We start from the raw sequence: 13,061 nt of genomic DNA, 5'->3' as shown, positions 1-13,061 counted from the left end.
AGCATAATATTGTACATTGCCTTCCTTCATTTATCATACTGGGATTTCATCCCAAACGTCCAGCATTTATTTAATTCCTTGTACACACTGTTTAAACAGACTGAATTAGTAGAGAATGCAGAGACTAGTTGATGAGTTAAAATAAATTGTACATATTCATGCCAGAAAAGAAATTAAAAATTTCCAGTTGATTTACAGCTAGAAAAACATGCATGTCATCGAGTAATAAGTCTAAGTGGATTGAATAAATGTCAGGATGGGTTTAAGGAAATTGAAAAACAAACTATCATCAGAGGCAACTGAGTGTGGGCGGTATAGTGCATCTGATATGGAATGGAAGACTAAAGAATAAAATTAAGAAGAATAAACATGGTGTTGAGAGAAATGTATATAGTAAATATGAGAAAGTACATCAGAGCTCACATACATATTATATCTCCCACCTACATAAAATTCAAAAGATCACTAAGAAAGGACCAATGCCTTAAATATATTGAAAAAATAAATAAGTGCCCACATGGGTAGACCTTGCCCTGAAAAATATTCATCACTTTCATTCATTTGAAATTCACAATGGAATGTGAAGGAAGAGATCCGGGAAGTAGTGCTGGAAGATGTGCCTTTAGTGAAGTAGAAAGAATATGAAGGAAAAATTGCTGCAGAAGTTGATCAATAACTTACAATCAAAATTAGTCAAAATTATGTCAGGTTGGGTTTTTCCACTGCTGATGGGTATGAAACACTGCTTTAAATAGAATCCTATCTCTAAAACCCATGGCTCATACCTACAGCCCATCCTGACAAAGGCAGAATTGCAATAAAAGTTTTATGTATCCTTTGGACAATTCCTGATTAGGGAAACGTGGCAATTACCTTGTGTTTTAGAAATACATTGAGTTATAGGAATAAGATTTCTTTCTTAGGGTTTTACAATAAAAAAGCAAAAATGCAAAAAATTCAGTCTAGTCAAACACATCCAGGACTCCTTAGTTTAAGGAGTGTACTTACTCCATCTTTACTCTCCTTCTCATTATACCCTGCATGCTGACCTCATTACAAAAACAATCTGCCTTATGGGAGAAGATTGGGAACAGTGATATATTTTATCAGTTATAGTAGTTGCAGTCCTGTTTTTAGTCTGGATGATTCTGAATTGTTCATTATCAAACGTCTCAGCACCTAGAAATTCAGAGGTTTGGAACTGCTGTTGTTGAATAGGTTTAATCTCACAGAATTATCTGCAGACACTTGACTTCTGTCAGCATGGCCTGGATAAATATTCTGGAAGATGATACAATGAGTTGAAACATTTTGTGAGAGCTGTGATTGTGTTGTGAAGTGACCTAAGCAAAACCAAGAAATGATGGGAATGACTGCCTCTACCTGAAAGTGATACTTACAGTTAAAGTGAAGATAAGAATGCGTACTTGAAAAAATCCAAGGTGTCTCACTTCAGCTGTATGGGGTAGCTTGGGTCAAGTATTACATGGGTGTCTGCTTGCTATAGGAATGGTCAGCAGTTAGAATATATAAAAATAGATCTGTGAGGTTAAGGGAGGGAGATGTGTTTCTAGTACAGTGAAAAAAGTGATGGGTTGTAAAACTTTCGTTTGTATCTCTTCGTATGAAGTAGGCCAAACATTATGTACATACTGGCAGCTGGGCTCCATATGCACAATTTATAGACAAAATGAATGTGTGTGAGAGGCAGATTGTACATCTGCCTTAATACAAAAAGGTGGAAAATATTTTGTTTTGAGACTTAATAATATACTCCTGAGTCATCAGAATTTGTTTTGGTGAATATGGCACTAGGAGAGGACAGAAAAGATCATCATCATCAGTATTTCTTTGAAAATAATTTGTTCATTTTTTGGAGGTATTTCATCACTACTGGACTTATTATTATTATTTTCATTTTATTTTTAATGGAATAGTTTCTAAAAGTCTGTTAATTTCATCAGATCTTTGTTGGCAGTTGCAAGGCAGGTGCGATATAAGTGTAAGGTGCTGTGATTTCTGCACGTTTCTGTTCCCATACTTTCCAGAAGATGTTGTTACAGTGAATGTTATTACTGTTAATTTTTCAAAATTACTAGAATTTCTAGTAACATGGCTAGTGAGAGAAATCATGAGTATCACCTGTGTCCTAGTCTTGAGTGACTTACAATATGGAAGTCTATGCAAACAGGAACACGTGAGGTAAGACCAGCTGTTAATTTCCATCATGATCCATACCTTTTAAACATTTCTGGCTCAACAATTAAGCTTAGATTTTTTTTAACATATAGCTGCCAAAGACCATTTTCCTTTGCTCTGTGTCATTTGCTGCCCTTTATACAAAGTACAGACACCATTTTAATGAATGACCACACTTTTTTTCTTGACTACTGTCTGTTTCTCCAGCACATAAACTAATGGCACATTAATATACCTTATAGACAGCTATCACTGAATTACCTCTGATGTCCCCATCTCACCGATGTTAGGCCTATTAACAAACTATATTCTCTCTTAGTGCATGGAATCTTACTTACTGAATCACAGAAAAGTTGTGGAAGGATGCAAGAGTTGGGAGTGTCAAGATTTTGGATTATGTGATGAAGAAGTGCCAAAGCACAAAAATCACAAGGCAGGTCAGTGTACATGTGTATAGGTCTTGTGATGCTGGATCACTGGGGTGAAACCAGAAAAAGCGCGGATTCTGCTGGGTCTTTTTTAGATTGAAGACACTGTGAAAGGCATAGCTCTGACTACACTGCACTACCCTTTGAGGAGACTGTCAAGTTCAAGGAAAGCTATTTTGCATGGTCAGGGCTATCATTGTTTGAATTTCCTTAGAGCTTGTACATCAAATTTGCCCACAAGCCACACTAAATGAAAAAGTGTGCTTTGCAAGTATGAGCAAAGTCAGACTTTCAAGAAAAAAGGTCTCGGAAAAATATCTGTAAAGCTTTTGCTTTATTGTAATAGGGCATCAGCAAAAGATTGAAAGAAATTAAAGACAACCATGAAAACAATAGACATTTATCATGCTATGGATCATTGTCCCAAAGTGAATGATAGAGACTTAGCCACTTGGGAAATTCTAAGTCAGAGTGAACAAAACACTTGAAAATCTATTAGTTGAAGCTTAGCTGAAGCAACTGACAGATGAATGAATGAAAAGAGTCTAAAATAATGAGTCTTTTCACTCATTTACTTCAAATAATTTTGTTGGAGGAAGGAGAAGAGAGATGTGCTGGGATGGGAAAGTACGAGGAAGTGATGAGGGAAGAGGAAGGTTTAAATTAAAGCAATTTAAATCCAAATATACTGAATAAGTGTAGATAACTAGGAAGCAGAATGGTTTCTATAATCTATGAAATGAGAAAGGAAGGTAACATAAGAAAAAAGATGGAAGAAATAGGAGTAGAAAATGAAATACTATGCATAACAGGACTTAAAATTAGCACAGTGAATGTATGGCAGAATGGAAGAAAGAAATAAAGACAGATGTATAGAACAATATGAGAAAATAGCAATTAAAAAAAAACATGAAAGAAGGAGTTAGCAAAAAGTTATCAGCTGTTGAAAACAAGCCACTTGGACAAATACAGAAATAAAATTGAAGTTTTGTATTTTATTGCCACCAAATACAGCAATGAAATTATTTTGCTCAAATAAGGCACAGCGACATAAATTGGGAAGTGATGTATAACACTCTCTGATCTTTACATGCTGAGATAGTATCAGAAGACAATTTCTTACATCTTTACAATAACTAGTAAACTAAATTGGGTTTTCACTATCACCGATTTAAAAGTTTATTTTTAGTGTTTATATTTAGTGTTATACCTCTTAACTGGGGTTAGGAGACCTTAATTAGATTCTTTTGCTAATAAATAGGGCTCTGAAAATTAGCCCCTATTTCAGCCAATCTTACTTTCCATAGTTTATTATTACCAGAACTATTTTCCAGTCAGTCTTTATAGTTGATCATTATATAATCAAATCTTTACTTCCAGCTACCTCAAAGTTACACGACTGATAGCTACCTTTAGCAACCGAGTTTTTTACTGTGTTCATCTCCCATGCATTGTGAAAGGAAATAAGGGACACATGCATTTTCCAACACCTGTAGGATAGGACTGTTCTGAGGAAACCATATACTAAGGTTCTAGCTCATTAACATAATTAGCTGTATGCAAGGAGAAACAGCAAATGAATGTTATCATTTCTAGATATAACAGTACTTAATCAGTACTTACACCTTGGAGTAACAAAGCAAATAAACATAAATGCCTTACTGACCTAAATTATCAGCTTATCACAGATGTAAAAATCAAAGTAAACCTGTCTATCACCAAACTTCAAGATGAACAATTCAGCACATACAATAACAAGATAGTGATGACATAAGTATCTAGTTGAGGGACCTACAGGTACACTTTCCCAGGTATCAGCCAGAGGTACTGTACAAGTAGGGTGGAGTGTGAGACTCATTTGGGGTGCCTGTGAGAACTCTGGCCAAGCATAAAACAAAAGAAACTGGTTTAGGTCTACCAGTTCTGGTTTCCAGGGTGCAGCAGAGACCTGCTTCTTTTGGGGTCAGCTTAGTTTTTTTTACTGTCAGGGGACAGATTAATAACAGGTCTTTCTTTCTCACAGTTTAGCCATGTAAGCTACTGGCCAAACACATTGTGAACTGTTGCTCGGGTCACTACTATTTTGCCACCTTGCACACTGCAAGTAGTTTGCTTTTCCAGTCATGTTGCTTCACTGATAAATATTGTGAGATGTACTCTCCATTGCAGTAGTCTGGAAAGAGGCCCAAGTTATTAAGATCCTGAAGGACCTTACTCTGCTCAAACCAAACGCTAAGTTGAGATCTCAATCAGGAACTACAGCAAACATTCAGGATCTGGAACTTATAGGTATGAACCTGCTTCTCTGTTTTCTCCTGCCTGTTTTACATTGGGCAAGCGCTGGCTTGGTCCTACACCTCTCCATAGATCAGCAGCCTGAGCAGAATTCTTCCAGAGTAAGAGTGTTGTCAGGCTCATGTTTTGGGAGTTACAAAAGTCTATCTATCCTCAACAGTCCTCATCTGTAGTTTTTCATGAAGAGTTTAAAGCAGCTGTGCAACAATTGGCTACAGCCTATTAAACCTAGATTTCTTAATACCTGTTGGATTTGTATGCATGCTTCTTTATCATGCTTCCCTGCAGGCTGGTGTTGCACCATTCTTATAAAATCAAATAGCTGAATAAATGGAGCTTGTGTATACAAGTGCAACATTCAGTGAGTTTGGTCTAATTAGTTTTGTGTTACAGTTTTGACTGGACCTTGCAAGAGATATATTTCATTGAAATGCAAGGATTTCAAGAGAGCTGCACTTCTGTTCTGAGCCAGATCCAGTGCATCCATACTATCTCTGACAGATGTTTATCAAGTATATTGCTTGACTCCAAACACAAACAGATCATAACATACCTAAGTGTCCAGTACCTCTGCCTCATAAATAACTGAAAGCTGAAAATGGCAAAGCAAACTATCTACTGGTCCTGTGGAAAGGATCTGGTTTTTAGCCCACCCTAAATATTTTTTCTCTATTACTTTATCCTAGGAGACTTTACAAGGAAAATAGAAAAGAAAGAGGAAAAGGAAGAGAAAAAGAAAAAATGTCATAGTATTATATGAATGTGATGAAAGTGGAATGGTCCTAGGGAACAATCAACAGTAATTTACACTTGGCATATTAAGTAAACAGACAACTCTTCCAAATTATAGTATTTGTGAATGTCAGAAAAGGCTATGAGGACTGTTAAAAAAGCATTTTAGATTTATTCAGTAATGACATGAGGTTTATTATAAGCCAGCTAGGAAGAATATAAATTATCTTATCTCAATACTCTAAATTTTTGGAATACTTAAATTCTGTCATCTTGAAACTACTGCAATAATTGTATACCATTGAATATGTTCTTTTGTTAAAAATAGAATATCGTCATATGAACAGAATAAGAAATGTTTGACATTTAAATAGTCCATTAAATTCGGTCCAACTTCCTTCACTTCTGTGGCATTTTAAATGTTTAGAAATGAGCAGGCATGTTTCCCTGCATGTTACATGGATACAGCATTTGACTCTTTGCTAAGAACAAGTTATTTGAAAGTTAGAGGACTATCTTCTTTCTTTTTGTTTGACCCACATTTACAAAGTAGTAGGGCTAGGTAAAAAAATTGAGACATCTATGGTTGATATTTTTTATGGCCTAAATGAATTCCATTAATTTGATTCAGAGAAAGGCAGTCTCTTGTGCTTATAGTTCTAAGATTTCACCTTTATTTTTTCATTTTACTATAGGAATGAAGAAAAGCTGTAGCTTTTAAGTAACTAGGATCACACCTCTTGAAAGCTTTGTCTATCAATGAATTCTTGAGCTGTACTTACCGAAGAATTTTGAGTGAGAATTGAAGCTCATTGAGGCATCTTTGTCATTTACATATAGAAATCTGGCTTTTTCAGAAAAAAATACAGAAAAAATAAATTATACATCAACTGTGTTGGGTTTTCTCATGCATTTTGCACATAGGCACAGAATCACAGGGTGGTCAGGGCTGGAAGGGACCTCTGGAGATCATCTAGTCCAACCTCCTGCTAAAGCAGGTTGTACAGGGTCATGTCCAGGCAGGTTTTGGATATCTCCAGAGAAGAAGACTCCACAGCCTCTCTGGGCAGCCTGTTCCAGTGCTCTGTCACCCTCAAAGTAAAGAAGTTCTTCCTCACATTCAGGTGGATCTTCCTGGGTTGCAGTTTGTGCCTGTTACCCCTTGTCCTGTTGCTGGGCACTACTGGAAAAAGCCTGGCCCTGTTCCCTTGACACTCACCCTCAAGATATTTGTAGACATTAATAAGATCCCATCAGTCTCCTCTTCTCCAGGCTAAAATTCAGTCATGATTTGTACTGGCGATAATACAATTGACAGAATAATAAAGATGCCACAATTTGGTCAGTATCTCCAGGTTTGTCTTGGCAATACACATCTTGAGCAACAGCTCAGGGAATGGTCTTAAAAGGTTTGACAGAAGAGAGCCTCCTGTCTGGCTGTGTTTGGCAACGGGATCCAGAAAAGGGCCCTCTCGCACTTCAGCCTTCTGCTTTAAATCAACCGTGACTGACGGTAGCGTTTTCTCTCTGGAATGTCTCAGTGGTCTGGGTTCTACTGGTTATGGTCAGGAGCAGGCTGTCACCTTCCCAGTGCACAGCCTGTGTGGAGGGAGGCCCATAGGTCATGTTCCACTGTGGATTCTGCATGAGAAGGCTTGCCTGGTCTGGAACAACTCTCCATGTTCCTATAGGCCAGCCTGGCCTGGTTTGTTTGGGTTTTCTAGCAGTAGTACTTTCTCTCAAAGATCACTCAAATTCTTCCTTGCTTTGAATAATGTGGTTGTTACAAGTCTGTGGAACATAGAAGAACAGAGATGGACCTGGATTCTTGGTGCCAAGGAAGAAGACAGTTTTAGAGTAAAGAATTTTCCTTTTTAAATTGTTTCTCTCATTTCCAAGGTGTTGTCTTCCTTGCCCTCCTCCTATGCCACTAGCTAACCTGGTGATGTCTCCAAGCTAGAGGTGGCAGTGGCACTTGAGTTGTGCAGGTCTGTAGCTCAGCTGAGACCTTGGCTGGGTACATGCTGCTATCCATCATGTTTGGCCTCCTCAATAAGTAGGTTCTCAGTGGTCAGCCTGGCAGTAAGGCAGAGGAGCAGGTGGCACATAAGAAAAATGAGCATTTTAACCATCAGGTTCTAATGCCTACTTTCAACTCTTTCTGTTGAAACTCAGCTAATAAACTCAAATAAGTTGACAAAATCCTCAGCTCTCCATCAGTCCTAAGTACTTGCAACAGCAGAATGTAAAGACCCTAGGTAACTCTGCTAACATATAGATCTTGACAGCTTCATAAAGAGAAGTTTTTGTAAAGATATGGTGGGTATTAAATACTGTCTATAGTCTAATTTAGGTGTATATGTACATTCAGGGTCTACTTCCTACAGCCTACCAAATAAGGCTTGGGAAAAATAGCTACTTTTTGGACCAAAGAAAATTGAAATCACATTCATAGATTTAAGTGCCTAAACCCCAGGCCTGCGGGTTATGCAAAATGGATGTGAACTCATTTCTTTAACCAAAAATGTGTTCCCCCATTCACAGAATTTTCACAGGAAATAATGCTTTACAGTACTTAAAAGAACAGTTTGATTGGTTTTAATTATTGTTTTAGACATTTTACAGTCTTAAAATATCTTTTAAATGAAAAAAGTATATGGTTGCAGATTATTTATTCGGTTTGCCTCCTTCAGAAGCATAACAATTCAAGTCTTAAAGAAAAACATAGAATGTGATAGGTAGTCTGTAAGAAGGAAGATGAAATGGTTGATAAAACCTCAGCAAATATAATTAGCTAAATCCAGGTTCCAACTTAAAAAAAAATACTCACTCAAGTGTTAGATTGAATTAACCTAATTTTGATATTAGTATTTTTAGAAGCTCATTTTGTTCAAGTAAGAAATAATCCTTCTACTTCATCCTCTCCCAATTCTCTACTTCTTAAATTCCTACAGACTCATTTACTGCAATAATTTCAGGGCTGCTAACCTCTTGTGTGGAAGTCACAGATTATATCCATCCCACATGGTAGGTCCCTTCATACCTGAGCTTTTAGGAAAAGCAGAGCACATGCTGTATCTGCACTAGGAGGCCCATGCTGCTGAGACCTCTTCTACTGATCACTAACCCTGGGGTTCCTGAGCACTGACTTATGTTCAAGCCTTGCTGCCAAAGGGCCAGAAGGCATCTACACTGGATATTATGATGCAGTGGATAGCACAGACCCATTAATGTCAGGTTGCTCGATCTGTCTTTCTGACTGTCTGGATGTTCCTTTGCCTGACCTGCCTGCCCCCTGCCCATCCTCCTGCTCACAAAAGCAGGTGACCCTGACAGTGGGATCAGAATGACAGATCTGGTTTATTGTCCTCTTCCAATTGTTGTTATCAAGCACAGGGCTATCCAGCAGATATTCAACCTGATCTAGCTGAAGATCACAGAATCATAGAACGGTTTAGGTTGGAAGGGACCTTAAAGATCATCTAGTTCCAACCCCCCTGCCATGGGCAGGGACACCTTCCACTCAACCAGGTTGCTCCAGGCCCCATCCAGCCTGGCCTTGAGCACTTCAGGGATGGGGCATCCACAGCTTCTCTGGGCAACCTGGGCCAGGGGCTCACCATCCTCACAGTAAAGAATTTCTTCCTAATATCTAATCTAAATCTACCCTCTTTCAATTTAAAGCTATTCCCCATTCTCCTATCACTACATGCCCTTTTAAAAAGTCTCTCTCTAGCTTTCTTGTAGGTCTCCTTTAGGTACTGGAAGGCCACTGTAAGGTCTCCCCACAACCTTCTCTCTTCCAGGCTGAACAACCCTGACTTTCTCAGCCTGTCCTCATAGGAGAGGTGTTCTAGCCCTCTGATCATTTTCATGATCCTGCTCGTTTGTCCTGATTTCAGCTGGGCTAGAGTTAATTTTCTTCTTAGTAGCTGGTGCAGTGCTGTGTTTTGGATTTGATGTGAGAACAATGCTGACAGCACACGGATGGGTTTGGTTGTTGCTAAGTAATATTTATACTAAGTCAAGGACTTTTCAGTTTCTCATGGCCTGCCAGAGAGAGGGCTGGAGGGGCACAGGAAATTGTGAAAGGACACAGCTAGGACAGCTGACCTGAACTGGCCAAAGGTCCATATGATATCATGCTGAGTATATAAGTCAGGAGAAAAAGAGGGAAGGGGGGAACATTCAGTTTTATGGTGTTTGTCTTCCTAAGTAAGTGTTATGCATGATGGAGCCCGACTTTCCTGGAGATGGCTGAACGCCTGCCTGCCCACGGGAAGTGGTGAATGAATCCCTTGTTTTGCTTTGCTTCTGTGTGCAGCTTCTGCTTTACCTGTTAAACTGTCTTTATCTCAACCCACGAGTTTTCTCACTTTCATTCTTCCGACCCTCCCTCCCATTACACTGTGGGGAGAGGCAGCAAGGAGCTGCGTGGTGCCTGGTTGCCAGTCGGGGTTAAACCAGGACATTGTTGCAGGGGGAGTTGGACTTGATGACCTTTAAAGGTCTCTTCCAGCCCAAACTATTCTATGATTCTATATTCATAGACAATCCTGACAACTTTTGCATACCATATTATCCCTTTTCCCGTTTTTCAACCCTCCTTTTGAAGGCATTTGTGGCTCCCTGTCTCTTCCCCAGTCTCACGCCAAATGATTTACCCAACACAACTGCTGTTTCTGTATAGGTCCCAGTATTGCAATAACCATGCCCAAATCTGGAGCTTCTGATACCTTTATCAAGGTATTCTCAGCCTCATATGCTGATAACTGATAAGGTTACCTAGGTACAGGTAGCCTCAAAAGATCCCAAGTACTCCTTTCCAAATATCTGTGACGTTCAGCCATTTCTTGCATACCTCCCTGTTAACCACATGTAAAATCCAGCCTTCCTTCATGGTGCTATCTACAACTTTTGGCTGCTTCTCACACTGTTATCTATCATATTCAGCAGCTTCTTAAGCACACCCAATAACTTTTAATAGTCTGTTCTTAGGTAAATCTCAGGACAGGACCTTGTCAGTGGTGTAATTATTTACCTGTAACCTTAACCTGGTGCTTAGCCACTTTTAGAGTATCTTGAGGTCTCAGATATATTATATTTCACAGTAGAATACACCTTTCCTTAGGAAATCATGAGGATTGTCATTTGAATAAGTGGGAATTATTTGTATAAATCTATACACATTGTGAAGAGAACAAACCTTTCCATTAAAAAATTTCCTGATATTCAATTTCACTGACAAAAGGCAAAAAGGAGTATTAAAACCATGCTGCATGTGACATAAATTGCTCACAAGCAACTGCGGGATTATCCATTCTTATCTGAACCTCACATTACTTTGTTGAAAATTTAGTTCTGACATTTGCTGAGTATCCTGTGTGCTTAACCAAGTGTGGATTCAACAACAACAAAAAAGGAATGAAATCAAAATGCACATTTTTGTCTACAAAATCGGGTCATACATTGCAGCATTTGGTTGTTTTACTTGATCACAAAAAGCTGTGCTTGTGTAACATTAAGGCTTTTGCAAAGTTTGACTAAATGAATGTCACAGAATATACAAGAGTCAAGAGGCTTTGAGGTTTTTTTCTTCCAAGTCTGTACATTTTTCTTGTCTAAATAGGATTTAGTAACCATTACTTCACCAACATGTTTGACTATGCTCATAATCAGCATTTTCACAGCTTTTACTAAGTTTTACACAGTATTGAACTGTGTAAGTAGCCAGAGTTCAAAGAACTGTTTATGCCTTGAAATATATTGCTTTTTGTGTGGAAATTCTTGGGATGTGTGAGATGGAATGATCAGATTATCCATTTCCTCGTAGTTGCATGACAGGTGATGTAATAGGAAGAAAAATGTTGACCTTTCATTAGTATCCAGAAAGGATATCACTATTATGCTCAAAAATCTTTCTTAAGATGGTAACTTAAGATGGGGGGATGGTAACTACAGAATACGTACAAGACAAATAAAGAACAAACTAAAGGTAAATGGAGAAGATAAAGGGCAGTTGTGGTAAACAAAGAGCAACAGAATTAGGAATGGCAAAATCAATACTCTATTTTAAGCGGTGAACTGGGACCAGTCTTTAGGTACGATTCAGTGACTAACAACACTCTCTTGCGTGCACAAAGAGGCAAGTTTAGGGTGGAATAGATTACTTATCTTAGGGAAGAAAGTATCTACAACTATACTCTGCCCTTGAAATGCCCTTTAAGTGTATGTGTATCTAAGGTCTAGATAGCTCAGGAGTTATTTTCTCTTGAATATGATCTTGGAATTAAAAATACATATAAATATATAACCATGAGAATATTGAAAACTTGTCTCTGTTGTGCATACTTCATGAAATTAACTGAAATGGAATCTTTTCACTGTGGGAGGCTGCTTGTTTAGGAGGTTTTAATATTCTTCACATTTAATGAAATGAGGAATGCCAGCTGCTCAACTTGGTCCAAATTAAAAGATTAATTTCTTAAGAACATAAATGTATCAATATGTGAAGGCAGTGGCAAGTAAAATTCATAGGGAAAAGAAGGTTTTTCTCAACCTTTTTTCCTGTTATGGTTTAGGAGAGGATATAGAGTAGGAAACTGTTTGGAAATGTAGCACAGCTCAGCATACTGTCTGTGCATTGGCACCTTTGCATGCCCATGTGTATAAGCTTTTGCAAAATTTCACTGGGAACTTACTCTACATTTACTCTTTTTTTTTTTTCAACATATTGAAATTTTACTAACCACCATAGTTTCAAAGGACCATTACATCATCCCATGCCTGCAATTTACTGCAGTAGACCTTCACTTCCACTTTGGAATTCCTCAGATTCATATAGATAAGTTGATGGCTGTTGTACACTGACACTTATTTCAGCAAAAGCTTCTGGCTAGGCTGAAGAGGAATAGAAAGTTTTAAGATTTCCCCTGGTATCTCTTCGATGCAGCTGAGATTTGGTAAGCTCATCATACCACATTATGACGGTGTCTTCTGTAAACCTCCAGCACTTACTAACCATAAACTTCATCAGTTTTGTAGCTGGTCTCTGCACGAGTACAGATTACACTTTTGCTTCAGAGCTATATGTGATTCCAGATACTACTTTCTTCTACTCAGTCAGCAGAAAAAGTCTCTAATTATGTTGTGGGCACAGTCAATAGAGTCAGCAAAACAAAACTCATTATGTATTACAAAAAACCCAGCAGCGGACAGCTCATGCAAATTCTTCATGGAGTTACAGAAAATATTAGAAAAAAAGTTCTGACTTGCTGTCACCTTGATAAGTTCTTGAACTATTTTTGTTTTCTTTCCATGGTGAATTGACATTGCAATTTCATCCATTATATTATTTTGGCAAAGTTTCTTTGTTATAGACATTGCACAGAAACGCTACTAAAACAC

This window comes from Falco peregrinus, chromosome 3 (assembly GCF_023634155.1).
Source record: "Falco peregrinus isolate bFalPer1 chromosome 3, bFalPer1.pri, whole genome shotgun sequence".
Classification (NCBI taxonomy): Eukaryota; Metazoa; Chordata; class Aves; order Falconiformes; family Falconidae; genus Falco; species Falco peregrinus.
Note: the sequence above shows the minus strand (reverse complement) of the source record.